Raw genomic sequence first — 15,866 nt, forward strand, 5'->3', positions numbered from 1 at the left:
TGGTTTGAGTATCTCAGAAACTACTGATCTCCTAGGATTTCACACACAACAGTCTCCGGAGTTTACAGAGAATGGTGCAAAAACCAAAAAAAAAATCCAGTGAGTGGAAGTTTTGTGGGTGAAATCGCCTTGTTAATGAGAGAGGTCAGAAGAAAATGGGCAAACTGTTTCAAGCTGGCAGGAAGGCAACAGTAGCTCAAATAACCAAGCATTACAACAGTGGTGTGCAGAGGAGAATCTCTGAATGCACAACACATCAAACCTTGAAGTGGGTGCGGTGCAGCAGCAGAGGTCCACACAGGATGCTGCTCCTGTACCTAATAAAGTGGCTATTGTGTCAATTATATCAAAAGGGCTACCTTTACAACTCTGCGTAAAATCAAACTGAACAAATTTGTGCCATATGTTCTCGATTTATACCTCCAGAATAAATTGGTATTGATATACTATTGTAATGTACTAAGATACAGTGAAAAGTTATCCCTGCATCCAATCAAGACATCTCGTTCCATGCACAAGTACATCGAGGTAGTCTCTCTCTCTTCGGTTGTCCATCGAAATCCAATGACGACGTCCACTCCTTTAATGGTGAGATCTTTGATGACTATACAGTCTTATCCTGGACCCACAAGCTCTATTGCAGGTGGGACATGTATATGTGGTAGTGTTGGCAACCATGGCTACACTTCTCCTGGCTGTCTTCTGCTGTCTTCTGGTTGCTCTTTCCATCTCCAGAATATGAACCCCATCCCTACACAGTTGTTGCCATGTGGTACGGTCAGCAGCAACATCCTCCAGGTCCTTGGGTCTGACCTTGCACTTCCTTAAAACATTCTTCATCTGATCCTTATAGCGCTTCTTCGACCTTCCAGCTGAGCGTCGACCATGATGTAGCTGGCTGTATAACACTCTGTGGGGCATCCTTATCACGTGCCCCAGCCACTGCAGCTGACGCTGGGTGACAATGGCCTCAATACTCCTGCAGTTGGTCTTTACAAGTATTTCAGTGTGAGGCACCCGCTCACGCCAGGTAATTCCCAGGATGCGCTGGAGGCAGCTTATGTGGAAGCGTTCCAAAGACTTGATGTGACGGCTGTAGGTTACGCAAGCTTCACAGCTATAAAGGAGGGTGGTGACACAGACCGCTTGGTATACGGCGACCTTTGTGGAAGGATGAAGGCTCCTATTCTAAAAGACTCTACACTGAAGTCTCCCAAAGGCAGCTGATGCCTGTTTAATGCGGCTCTGGGTGTCATTGTCAATGCCGCTATCCTCAGAGAGAATGTCCCCAGATATTTGAAAGATGGTACTACTGACAGCTTTTCATCACCAACAGTGAAGGCAGGTAGAGGTAGTACTGATCTCCTGGGATTTCACACACAACAGTGAAACACAATAGTGTTCCAAATACAGAGAAAGTAAAGCGCAGCTAGGCAAATAAGGTGCAATGTCCACTACCAGGTAGATCCTAGCCTGTCCAACCTCTTCCTATAACCCAATCCATCAAGTTCCAGCAACATCCTCATAAATCTTTTCTGCATCCTTGTCAGCTCAATGAATCTCTAGGGTGGTCAAAACTGAACTTCATACTCCAAAGGTGGCCTTACCAATACAACATGCAAGCTTTGATACTCAACACACCAAATGAAGGCCAGTGTGCCAAACACCATCTTCACTTTCTAATGAGGCCACTGGCAGGGAGTTATGCACCTGTACTCCAAGGTCTCTTTTCAACTCTCCCAAGGCCCTAACATTCACTGACAAGTCCTACCTTGATCAGAGTCCCAAAAATTTCAACACCTTAAATATTTTTGAATTAAAGCTCCATTTGCCATTCCTTGGCCCACTCACCTAGCTGATCAAGATCCCTCTGTAAATCATGATAGCCACCTTCAGATTCCAATTCATTTATTTATCATGTTTACTTTGAAAGGTACAGTGAAACATATCATTTGTGTTAACCACCAGCAGATCTAATGATGTGGTGGAGGCAGCCTGCAATGTCGCCTCACAATCCGGTGCCAACATAGCGTGCCCACCACATTCAGTAGAACTACACATAACACAACAAAACAGAACCCAACAAGTAACAAAAGAACAATAGCAAAACAAGGCCTTTCCCTTCCTCCCACCCACAGCATTGTGGACCGAAGGGCCTGTATTGTGCTGTAGGCTTTCTACGTTTCTATGTTTCTAACTCTCAGCCCCCGGAACACTCAGTCACTGCCTTATCTCCCAAACCCAGACCCTGAGATCTTCTAGCCTCAGGATCACTCAGTCACTGTCCAATCTCCCACTCAGACTCTGGCTTCCATCCCAGGAATTTAGCTCACGTGTGAATGCCCGGGACACACGAATCGTGAGAACCTCACACTACCAGACCTGGACTCCATGAGACTGAGGGTCTGCTGTAGCTATGTTTATTAGACTACAAAGTAAACTCAGCACATAAAACTTCGTACTTTAAGCTGAGATTTAAAGGTTTTAGAGATCTGGAGATACAGCATAGTAACTGGTCCTACTGACCCTGGGGGCCCATGCTGCCCAATGCTACCCATGTGGCTAATTAACTTACTAATCTGTATGCCTTTGGAATGTGGGAGGAAACGGGAATATCCAGAGGAAACCCATATGGAACAGAGAAACTCCTTTCACAACAGTGGAAATTGAACTGTGACCTAACAGCTGGCACTGTAAAGCAATGTGCTGAGCACGGCACAACTGTGCCACCCCTTAATCAAAGAGCTTGAGCAATCTCTGTTCTCCCCTCTCCCGTCAGGCACATGACACGAAAGCCTGAAAACACATTATCACCAAGGTCATGGATGGCTTCAATCTCGCTGTCAGAAGACTAATGAATGGCTCCCTACTATGATCAGATGAACGCCTGACCTCAAAATCTATGGCCTTTGCACCTTATTGTCTGCACTTCACTTTCTGAGTAACATTTATTCTGCATTCTGTTATTGTTTTATCTTATACTACCTCAATGCACTGTCGTAATGATCTGTATGGATGGCATGCAAGGCAAGTTTTTCAATGTATCTCTGTGCATGTGATAATAATTGGCCAATTTACAATTTCATACTACTCAAAGCAAATGCCTCAAAGATAACATCACAATAAGCCTGAAGAAATTCAACATTACATCTCAAGATTGAGAAGACATTGCACTCAACAGACACACCTGGAGGAAATCTGTTCAAGGAGCTGTGTTACATGACGACGGCTTCTGCTGTGCTGCACAGAACAAGCGGCAGCAAACGGAGAGGCTGAACAACCAAAAGACTCAACCATTAACCACAGCCACTATTTACTCTTGCCCACACCGCACCAGTAAATACCCATGACTATGTGGCTAGGCATAGCTCATACACCATCAATAAATTTGCTGATGATACAACCATTGTTGGTAGAATCTCAGATGGAGACAAGAGGGCGTACAAGAGTGAGATATGCCAACTAGTGGAGTGCTGTCGCAGCAACAACCTGGCACTCAATGTCAGTGAGACGAAACAGCTGATTGTGTAGTTCAGGAAGGGTAAGACAAAGGAACACATACCAATCCTCATAGAGGGATCAGAAGTGGAGAGAGTGAGCAGTTTCAAGTTCCTGGGTGTCAAGATCTCTGAGGATCTAACCTGGTTTCAACATATTGATGCAGCTACAACGAAGGCAAGACAGTGTCTATACTTCATTAGGAGTTTGAAGAGATTTGGTATATTTTACAAATACACTAAAATACTTCTATAGGTGTACCGTGGAAAGCATTTTGACAGGCTGCATCACTGTCTGGTATGGGGTGGGGGGGGGGCAGGGAGGCTACGGCACAGGACTAAAAGAAGCTGCAGAGGGTTGTAAATTTAGTCAGCTCCATCTTGGGCACTAGCCTACAAAGTACCCAGGACATCTTCAAGGAGTGGTGTCTCAGAAAGACAGAATCCATTATTAAGGACCCACAGCACCCAAGGCATACCCTTTTCTCACTGCTACCAACAGGTAGGCGGTACAGAAGCCTGAAGGCTTCTTTCCTCTGCCATCTGATTCCCAAATGGACATTGATCCCATGAACACTACCACACTTTTTTAGTATATATTATTTCCATTTTGCACAATTTTTAAGCTATTCATTATACATATAGTGTAATTTATTTATTCTTCTATATTACGTATTGCCTTGAACTGCTGCTGCTAAGTTAACAAATTTCACGACATAGGCCAGTGATAATAAACCTGATTCTGATTCTGAAAATGGGGATCTCTGATCGGCCTCTACAGCCACCTGAGGACCGACCATCAGACAACCCTTGACTCAAGTGATCTCACTACTACTACTGTTACAGTGGTCCATCAACCTTGACAACCCCTTAGGAGAACTTCATACACGACTACTACTATGATTACTGCATAGCTCCTCTTTGGATCTTAATTTGTAATGTTGCTGCTGATAACAATGCAACATCTTTACACACGTTCTTTCGCTTACAGCTTACTTGTTGCAGTTTAGCAAGGTTACTCCGCATAGAGTTCCGTGAACAATGATATTTGACACTGAGAATCAGCACAGTCACAGATGTCCATCGGAAACCTCCCATCTCCTCCTGTCTCCAGACCCGTTACATTTGAACACAGTTTTTTTTAGCACCGTAGCAACGATACGATCAATAGAAGAAATGCCAACCTGATCAGCTCCCAATCTACACAACGGCTGCTGTAGATTGGCAGAAAAGATAAACACAGAGGAATTCAAGCTTAAATGCTTCTCCAGAGTGCATTGTCCTTTATGAAGTTATTTTTCTTCCCCCGTGTGAAAGAACAATCCATAAAATCATTAGCAGTCAGTAATCTCTGACCCAAGCAGCTGTTTCACCGGCTCCCAGTGTAGATACTCCTCGCCTTGGCCCTATCAATGGGACCCACATCTCTGTTCACTTCTTAATGACATTCAACAGCAGCAAGTCCCAGTCAGAGAGGAAAGCCCAGTACAGATTCTGAGGGACAAACTGAGTGCTTATTCCTTTGAACCTCAGAAGCACTGTCTGAGGTGACCACAGACGGCGATGGAAAAAGAAAGAGATTGGAGCATAACTAACACTACCTACAGGCTTCCGCAACCCACCCAGGGACACTTGCCTGAGGGAACTGTCGATGGTGATTGGTGAGGGAAGAGCAGCCCATCCAGGAACACTGCCTGAGGTAATCATTGATGGTGATGGGTGAGGGAAGAGCAACACACCCAGGAACACTGCCTGAGGGAATCGTCGATGGTGATGGGTGAGGGAAGAGCAACCCACCCAGGAACATTATTTGAGATGAGTACAGATTGTGATGGGTGAGGGAAGATATTGGATTGTACCTAACACTGCTTGCAAGTTTTGTTTAAAATCAAGACCAAATTCAACAATTTTTATGGAAATAACAACAGCTCTTAAAACATGAATGAAGCTTCAGTAGTTGCTTTCAACACAATTAAGTTATAGAATACCAGAACTCAGCAAAAAAATAAAACTGATTTCAGACGAGTGCTTTATGAAATCATTAGTTGCAGGATTAACTTGGTAAAACTTCTACTTTTGCGATCCATATCATTGAAGCGTACCCACATAATTTTACCATAACTTCATGCAAGTTTAATTGTTAATAAATGAGTTAAACACATGCTGCTTATTTTTGGCAGTTGCTCGGTCAAGTATAGAAGAAACTTGCCAAGATGCCACATGCCAAGAAAACACTTGCGTATCACAATTCTGTGCCAAGGATGAATAATTTGATAATCTATCATTATATATTGTAAAGGAACTGGTGATCTACAGGATTGGTGCAACTTGGATAATTGTGCGTGTTGGTGTTTCCATAACCATTATTGACAAGTAACATTTACACAAACACATCCACCATTACGCAGGCAAACTGAGAGTAACCCAGTCTCTTCACATATTTAGTTATCATAGCTGCATCCTTTTTCACATTGACTATCAAATTAAAAATTTGCATTATATCTTCAACACAGTAAAAGTTGAGATGGTTCAAGGTAATGTAACCAAATACAATACTTCACCAATAATCTAGCACTCAGTCTGTCAGTCTTCTGGATTACTGGATATAACCCTCATAATAAGACCATAAGACATCGGAACAGAATTAGGCATTCAGCCCATCAAGTTTGCTCTGCCATTCTATCCTGGCTGATGTCACCTATTCCCCATGTTTTATTCTTGTCAACCCCATTCTTATGCCTCCTCCCCATAACGGGGAGAGAGAGGTGTGGAGGGGGAGAGGATGTCAGTTTGCTTGAGATGGACTTCAAGGGAAGTTTGGACTGTGGCTGGTGCTTTTACACAGACTGTGGGTTTGGCTCAGCTTTGGAAGAGACGAGCTCCAATGATTATGTGCATGTTTAGACTGGTTGAACTATAATGGGCCCTTTTATATATTTCTTTTCTTTCTCTTAATAACTGTTTGATAAAGCTGAAATTAGTAGATATATTTGCTAGCAACACACACAAATTGCTGGAGGAACTCAGCAGGCCAGGCAGCATCTATGGAAAACAGTATGGAAATGTCAACTGTACTTTTTTCCCTAGATGCTGCCTGGCCTGCTGAGTTCCTCCAGCATTTTGTGTGTGTTGCTCAGATTTCCAACATCTGCAGATTTTCTCTTGTTTGTGAAATATATTTTCTTTGTAATTTTATGCGGTATACGATCTGCTATTTCTTGCCAATTGATAATCACGTATGTAAGGGCAGTACTTACACAGCATTCACACAGGTTTCTTTAATCGGAATATCACAACGTTCCTGTTTGCTTGAACCCAAATCATACCAATCTAAGACGTGTTGTTTGTGAAAGGTGGCCTTCCCATCCGAGTCACATGGCTGTTAGCAGAGTCAGCTATTGAACCAAGTTTGCGTACAAGCCCAGTGCGGGTTTACACATAGCAGCACTAAGCATCTGCCAGATGTTAAAGAGAGTGGGAAACAGACCAACAATCCAGCTGCTGGCTCCAGCCCAAACATTCCCACATTCCTCATTCCTGGTGCTCCAGCTCCCGACCCCAGCCTCACTAACAAACTTTCCCACATTCCTGACCCTGACCCTGGTTCAGGATACACATCTGACTTTGAATTCTGAGTTTCCGATTCACCTTCTGACCCAATGCCAACCCTGAGGCTGAACGATTAGAACTTCTGAATTTTCGGAGTGAAAGGAGAAGAGATTGAGAAGGAAGAATGAATGTCTCACTGATCCAGCGGGTTTGGACAAGTACATTAGAGGCAACATCGCAGGGGCTAGGGCCACTCTCACAGCAGGTGCCAGGTCAGTCTGACCAGCAGAAGTGGTCGTAGTCGCAGAATCGACTGTCCTCCTGCCATGCAGGGCATACCCACTGCCGCCTGCTGTGCAGGGTGGACCCATCTCCAGCTGCGGCTTCTGTAATATTAGGTGACAGAAAACTGGCATTGCAAAAGAAAACATGGGGAATAGGTGAAATTATCTAGTTACCAGAAGTGCTCTGTGCAATCAGATCCAAGCTTGTACTCCCAAGTGGCGTTACTGATATCAGCCGGGTTAATGAAAAGTTACCAGTATAATTGGTAATTGATTTATTATTGTCACATCTACCAAGATACATTCAATGAAAAGCTTTTGTTAGCCTGCCATCCAGACAGATCATTCCATACATCAGTACATTGAGGTAAAACAAGGGAAAACAATGCAGAATTCAGCAATATTTACAGTAATAATAGGAGCCTTTAAAATGTGGTTTTATTAAAATTCAAAGAAACTTTAAGAGCCATAGAATCATAGAGAAGTACAGCACAGAAATAGGACTTTTGGCCCATCTCGTCCATGCCGAAAACTTTTAAACTGCCTACTCCCATCGACCTGCAATGGGACCACAGCCCTGCATACCCTACCATCCATGTACCTATCCAAACTTCTCTTAAACATTGAAATCGATCCCGCTTGGCAACTCATTCCACACTCTCACAACCCTCTGAGTGAAGAAGTTTCTCCTTAAACTTTTCACCTTTCACCCTTCACCCATGAATTCTGGTTGTACCTCTATCAAATCTCCTCTCAATCTTCTATGTTCTAAGGAATAAAGTCTTAACCTATTCAATATCAATATTTATTATCAAAGTACGTGTATGTTACCATATACTACTCTGAGATTCATTTTCTTACAGGAAAAAAATACAATAGATTGTACAAACAATCTGTACCATAAGTCCAAGGAGTAGAATTAGAACATTCAGACCATCGAGTGCTCCGCCATTCCATTATGGCCGATTTAATATCCCTCTCAAACCCATTCCCCTGATTTCTCCCTGTAACCTTTGATGCCCTTACTAATTAGTAACCTACCAAACTCCACTCTAAATACACCCAGTGATGGCCTACATAGCCATCAATGGCAATGAATTCCACAGCTTCCCAGCCCTTGAGCAAAAAAATTCTTCCTCGTCTCTGTTCTAAATGTACGTCCTTCAATTCTGAAGCTGTGCCCTCTGGTCCTAGACACTCCTACTACGGGAAGCATCCTCTCCACAGCTATCCTATCCAGGCTTTTAAATATTCAACAGGTTTCAATGAGCCTTCCCATCTCCATTCTTATTAACTTGAGCAAGTACAAGCCCAGAGCCATTAAGCACTCCTCATATGTTAACCCGTTCATTCCCAGGATCACACTTGTGAACTGCCTATGGACCCTCGCCAATGAGACCACATCTTTTCTTCAATAAGGGGACCAAAACTACTCACTGGAACCCAAGTGCAGTCTGAATAATGCCTTATAAAGCATCAGCATTACATCCTCACTGTTATATTCTAGTCCTCTCGAAATGAATGCTATCATTGCATTTGGCTTCCTTACCACCGACTCAACTTATAGATACACCTTTGGGGAATCCTGCACGAGGACTCCCAAGTGCAAATAAACAAAGATAAATAAGCAAACAATGTGCAAAAGACAAACAGCAAATAAAAGCATATAATACTGAGATCAGGAGTTGTAGGGTGTCCTTGAGAGTAAGTCTGTAATGTAAGTTGTAGGATACCTCTGTAAAGAGTAGAAATAATCTAGGTTTCTGCAGTTACCGAGAAAGTGCCGTGCAGGGAGACAAATAAGGAGCAAGGGAGATGAGGACATAGATTAGGAGATCAAGTTCATCCTTATCATACCAGTCCATTCCATAGTTTTAAAAAAGCAGGGTAGAAATTGACTTTGAGCCTGGTGGTATGTGCCTTCAGGCTTTTGTAACTTCTGCCCAATGGGAGAGGAAATATCCAGGGTGGCAGGTTCTTTGATTAGGCTGTCTGCTTTACTGAGGCAGTGAGAAGTGTCGACACAGTCTACAGGGGGAGGCTGGCTCCTGTGCTGTGCTGAGAGCTGTGCCCACAACTCTCTGCAGTTTCCCGAGGTCACTTGCAGAGCTGTTGCTGTACCGAACTGTAATACTGTATATCTGGATCGGATGTTTTCTATGGTGCATCAATAAAGATTGGTTAGAGTCACTGGGGACATGTTGAACTTCTTTAACCTTCTGGGAAAGTAGAAGCAATGGTCTGCCTTCTTGGTACTGGTAACCAATCAACACACCTCCAGGGAGCTACCTAGAACAAGGCCATTCCAGTCACTAACAGTTACTCTAAAACCACATTCCTTCTGCACTCTCGTCTGCAAGCTTTATCCACAGACCAAAGTGGATTGGCAACCACTTCATAAAGCTATAGCTCCTTGTGGTATAAATTGTCTATATTTTATGTTTAATTTATGTTTTATTGTGAATAATGCCTAGCTGATAACGTGCCATGTTTTTCATTGCACCAGTGCACACATGCACTTGTGCAGATGACAATAAACTCCATTTTGACTTTGGAAACGATGCAAGTTGTGATGCAAGGTGCAAATAATCAAGGCTGCACAGAATGGGAAATACTGTTTTTTTCTAAACAAATTCTGCACATTGGTCACACATGAAAAGTACTTGAGAGTAAAATATTATTTTATAATAGTTGCTTTGAAGTTTTCAACAACTGTATAGTCTCTGTTACAACCCCCTGACACTGATACCTGCATAAAGAGCTCCAAAGCACCCTGAATACCAGTACAGTAGTATCACTGGTTTAGTAACAACTCTGAACCACATGAAAAAAACAAACTGAAATCCTGCTTCCACCTCCCTCATCCCCACTTCAGTCGAACCACAAACAAGGTGTTTCTTTTATTTCTTTTATGGAAAAAACAGCATAAAAGGGCAAGATAATTTCTGTTCAAGGCTGGTGACCAATTTCTGACATTGTTGTGTCATCCAGCAAGCCAAAATGATAATCACGTTAAAAGATCGGAAAGGAGGAACTTTGCTGGGACTTTAGGACTTGAATTATAGGGTAATAGATGAGAACTTTATTCCCTAGACCAAAGGAGAAAGAGAGGGGATATGTTAGAGGTTTACAGAACTATGAGGGATTAGGTAGGGTTTTCCCACTGAGGTGGGGTGAGGTTAGAACTAGGGATCATGAGTTAAAGGTGAAAGGTGAAATATTTAAGGGGAACTTCTGCACTCAGAGGGCGGTGTCAGTGTGAAAGGAGTTGCTGGTGGAAATGGTGGATATGGGCCCGATTTCAACATTCAGCAGTAGCTTGCATAAGCACATGGCTGGGAAGGGTATGTAGGGTTGTGGTCCAGGTCCAGGTGCAAGTTGATGGGACCAGGCAGAATAACAGTTCAGCACAGACCAGATGAGCAGAAGCGCCTTCTTTCGTGCTGTAGCTCTAAGACTCTATGACTCTAGGAATCCAGAAGATGGAACTTTGAATCATTGAGTTCTTCTCAGCACAAATATCCTTTGCTATCCAGTGAAGTTATTGAGCAGCAGTTATAGCCAAACAGAAAACTCAGTTACATCTCACTCAAAAAGACCAAACATTCTCACAGTACATTTGTTACAGAAAAAGTAGTTCATAACTAGTCAACATTCTCAACAAATCATCAAACTTGGATTTGATTCCATTCACAGAGTCTGTAACAATGCACACTATGAAGGAGCTACGTATCCATGGAGACGTCAGAGCCTATGCCAACTTTGGTTTGAAATGACAACATGTCATCGTTATAACAGCACATTCTAGTCCCCACTGACTCCACCCCCTTTAACTGAAATTATGTGTCAAATATCCAAAAAATCATTCAGGTATAAATTAAAGTGATGCCCACCAGTATTTGACAAACCTACCCTGGGAAAAAGACTCTCTCAATTTGAGTTTTCCAAACTCGCCTTACAGTTACTACTCTCTGATCAAGACAGTGTTTTGCTAAAAATTTTCTGCACCCTCTCCAAAGTTGCCACACTCTTCCTGTAATGGGGTGACCAAAACTGCAACAATACTCCAGGTGTGGGCCAACTAACTGTTTATACAACTGCAAATGGCTTCCAGACTCAAAGGTTAAGTTCAAGTTTAAAGTAAATTCATTATCAATATATATATATGTCACCATATACATACACCATGTCACCCTGAGATTCATTTCCTTGTGGGCATACTCAATAAATCCAATAACCATAATAGAATTAATGAAAGACCTCACCAACAAGGTGGACAAACATTGTACAAAAGGCAACAAGCTGTGCAAATACAAAAAAAAGTAATAGTAATAAATAAATAAGCAATAAATATCAAGAACATGAGATGAAGAGTCCTTGAAAGTGAGTCCATAGGCTGTGACAACATTTCAGGAATGGTGGGGGGGGAGAGCCTGACAGTAGAGGGGTAATAACTGTTCCTGAACCTGATGGTGTGAATCCTGCAGCTCCTGTACCTTCTTCCTTATGACAGCAGCGAGAACAGAGCATGATCTGTGTGGTGGGGGTTCCTGATGATGAATGCTACTTTCCTGTGACAATCCAATGCCCCAATCAATTAAGACAAATATTCCATATGTCTTCCTTATCATCCAATCTTCTTTTATTGCCACTTTCAGGGATTTATGGACTTGGACCACAAGATCCATAAGCAGAGGTTGATATGTTCCTGAGTAGTAAGAGTTTCAAAGGTTGCAGTGAGAAGACAGGAGAATGAGGTTCATAAATCAGCCATGATGGAATGGTGGAGCAGACCCGATGGGCCAAATGGCTTAATTTTGTTCTTATGTCTCATGGTTGTAATTCAGTGCTGTTAAGGGTCCCATCATTTTTTTTTGTACACTTTACCCTTATATTTGACCTCCTAAAGTGAAACACCTCACAGTTATCTGAACTAACTGGTCGCATCACAGCCTGGTATGGAAACACCAATGCCCAGGAAAGGTAAAGGCTACAGAAAATGGTGAATACAGTCCAGTCCATCACAGGCAAAGTCCTCCCCACCACTGAGTACATTTACAAAGAGTGCTGCTACAAGAAAGCAACATCAAGGATCTCACACCTTCCAGGCCATGCTCTCTTGCTGCTACCATTGGACATGAGGTACATGAGCCTTAGGTCCCACACCACTAGGTTCAGGAACAGTTATTGGCCTTCAACCATCAGGCTCCTGAACTGGTGTGGGTGCCTTCACTCACCTCAAATCAGAACCAATTTCACAACCTATAGACTCACTTTCAAGCACTCTACAACTCATGTTCTCACTATTATTTGCTATTTTTATTTGAACTTGTCTTCTTCTGCACATTGTCTGTCGTCTGTGTATGGTTTTTCATGTTCTATTATATATTTTTATTTTCCTCTAAATGCCTGCAAGAATATGAAATTCAAGTTAGTATATAATATGTAAGTGAACTTTGATAATAAATTTTACTTTGACATTGAAATTCTTTTACTTTGAGCTCCATCTGCCATTTTTCTGCCTGTCTCTGCAACTGATGGATATCCCGCTGTATTCTTTGACATTCTTCACTTTCCACATCTCTGCCACTTCACGTCTCATCAGCAAACTTACTGATCAGTTTATCTGTATGTATATATCACAGAAATCCCAGCACTGGTAAAGAGCACTCCTTCACCACCTTCTGTCTTCTCTGGCAAGCCATCGTTGAATCCAAAATGTGATGTGATGTCAGTATCTAAGGACCTAACCCGGATGTAACACATTGATGAGGCTATATAGAAGGCAAGACAGCGACTATATTTTATTAGGAGTTTGTGGAGATTTGGTTTGTAAACTAAACCACTCAAAGACTTCTACAAGTGTAGCGTGTAGGGCATTCTGACTATCTGCATCACCGTTAGGAGGTGGGGTGACAGCACAAGATCGAAGTTGCTGAAACTTGCAAAATGAGGCAGCTCCATCTTGGGTACTAGCCTCCGTGGCACCCAAGACATCTTCACGGAGCGGTGCCTTTGGAAGGTGGCATTCATCATTAAGGATCCTCAACAGCCAGGGCATGTCCTCTTCTCATTGTTACCATTGGGAAGGAGGTACAGAAGCCTGAAGGCACACACAATGATTCAGGAACAGCTCCTTCCCCTCTGCCATCCGAATCCTAAATGGACATTGAACCTATAAACACTACCTCACTACCTATTTATTTCTATTTTTGCACTATTTAATTTAACTATATTTACTGTAATTCATTTTCCTATTATATTGCATTGTACTGCTGCTGTAAAGTTAACAAAGTTCACGACATATGCCGTGATAAACCTGATTCCGATTCTGATTCGCTGTGCCTAATCCTGATACTGTACCTCCACAACAGCACGGCATCAAGGCTTGCTAAGTACAGACATTCCACTTATGACACGAATTGTGCACTCACTGTAACACAAAGGATTTTAGCGCCACTCCCTAGACATCACAGTTTTGATAATTATCAAGGCCTCAGAGACAAAATATAACAAACCACAGATTCAGTTAGTTATCACACCAGTGACGACTAGTACCACATTTTTTACCACTGGAATCCAACAATGCACTAAAATAGCGTCAAGGTTGGGGGATTGTTCTGGTGCAGCACAACAGCCACTTTGCTTGATCTTTAAAATATTGCTTCCAACTTATCAAAAATAATATTGTTTGTAGTTCTAATCACCATACTATAGGAAGGACGTGATTACGCTAGAGAGGCTTCAGGAAAGATTTTTAAGGATGTCACTGGGACCAGACGGTTTGAGTTGTAAGGGGAGACTGCATTGACTGGGACCATTTTCTCTGGACTGAAGGAGACTGAGAGGTGATTGTATAGGGATTTATAAAATCATGAGGGGCATAGATAAGATAGATGGTCACAGTCTTTTTTTCCCCAAGACAGAAGATGCATAGATTTAAGGTGTGAGAGGAAAGATTTAAGAAGGACCTGAGGGGCAACATTTTCCACACAAGGTGCGGCCCATACCTGTATCCGGAACGAAATGCCACAGGAACTGTTTGAGTCAGGTACAATAACAACGTCTGAATGGCACTTGGACAGTGTAGTTGATAGGAAAGGTTTAGAGGGATGAGGGCCAAATGCAGGCAAATGGGACTCACTCAAGTAGGCAACTTGGTCAGGCATGGACATGTTGGGCCGAAGGGCCTGTTTCTGTGCTGTATGACTCTGACTCTTAAAAAACTAATTATTATGCAATATTTCCGAGACCAGACCTACATCCAAGAACCAGAATTTCAAAGTATTTCTCTATGCAATTATGGAATCCTAGCAAACTAGTTTGAAAGATCAGGAGCTGGTGAAGCGCAGGTTGTGAGGGAACAGTACCAGGCGTGTGTGCTTTTCACACCGAGACTCAATGTATAAACACAGAGCGATCCTCCACACTGGGCATAATCTGCAGGGTTTTCAGGCACTGGTTATTGAGGAAAATATTGAAGTATAGGGAAGATACAGAGCTGCAGACTGGGCTTGAGAGTGACGGACCCTGCCTGGAATACTGCTCTGACTCTGTTTGGTCCAGTGGCAAAGTTCCAACTGCTGGCGGCTGGAAAGTTTGTCAGAAAACTCCTGACCCTTTGAGTTCGTTTCTCAGCCTGCCGTACCCAGAATACAGTACATACAGATGTGCCACAACGTGAAAGTCAGCATTTGGGGAACAGAGTTATTTCCCTGTAACCGCACCGTAGAAAGTAGATACGCCCGACGGGTAATCAGCCGCACCGGAACTTGACAATCGCTGCTGATGACAAATGGGCTCCACCGAGGACATCTGCAAAAGGCGGCACCTCAAGAAGGCAGCATCCATCACTAAAGTTTATTACCACGAGGGACATGCCCTCCTCTCGTTACTACCTTTGGCGAGCAAAGTACAGGAGCCCGAAGACCCGCACTCAATGATCCAGGAACAAGTCCTTTCCCTCCGAGATCAGATTTCTGAAAGGTGCATTAACCTATAAACATCTTGCCATTCCTTTATTTCGCATTTTTTTGCAACTTTAAGTAATTTTATATCTTTATGCAACAACACATTTCACGTCACGTGTCAGAAATAAGCAATCTGGTTCTGTCATGGTCAAGGATGCTCTATTAAACAATGTAACAGACCCTGGAATGCCCGGTTTCACAGAAACAAATTCACAACAATTGAATGAAAAAACTTTATTTCTGAGAATCCTTCACTGTTGTTGCTGGATTGAAACTCTCCCGCCCTTAAACCCTCACCCCTTTCCACCTCCCCAGATTGACACAATTGTCTTTAAAACTGGGATTTGCTAAATAACGTGAGGTTCCGTTAAGAATGTAACTGTTCACGGCAGAAATTCCCTGTAACTGGGATACAACGGGAGTCACAAGGCGTCATTCCACTCCAGTGTGCGCGACAACAGGGTGCAGAGTGCCCACCCCGTGAAAACTTCCAAACGTGACCGAGACATCCAACCTCACAGCTAAAACAACAGGCAACCTTTCCTTCCAGCGTCACACTCAGCACA

At 42.9% G+C, this 15,866-nt stretch overlaps 1 protein-coding gene across 8 annotated transcripts in view; it reads right to left on the bottom strand.

Annotated features, from left to right (window-relative positions):
* Positions 1–15,866, bottom strand: part of arhgef10 (Rho guanine nucleotide exchange factor (GEF) 10) — a 230,160-nt gene that overhangs the window by 213,906 nt on the left and 388 nt on the right. The gene's annotated exons all lie outside the window — the stretch shown is intronic.

This window comes from Mobula birostris, chromosome 2 (assembly GCF_030028105.1).
Source record: "Mobula birostris isolate sMobBir1 chromosome 2, sMobBir1.hap1, whole genome shotgun sequence".
Lineage (NCBI taxonomy): Eukaryota > Metazoa > Chordata > Chondrichthyes > Myliobatiformes > Myliobatidae > Mobula > Mobula birostris.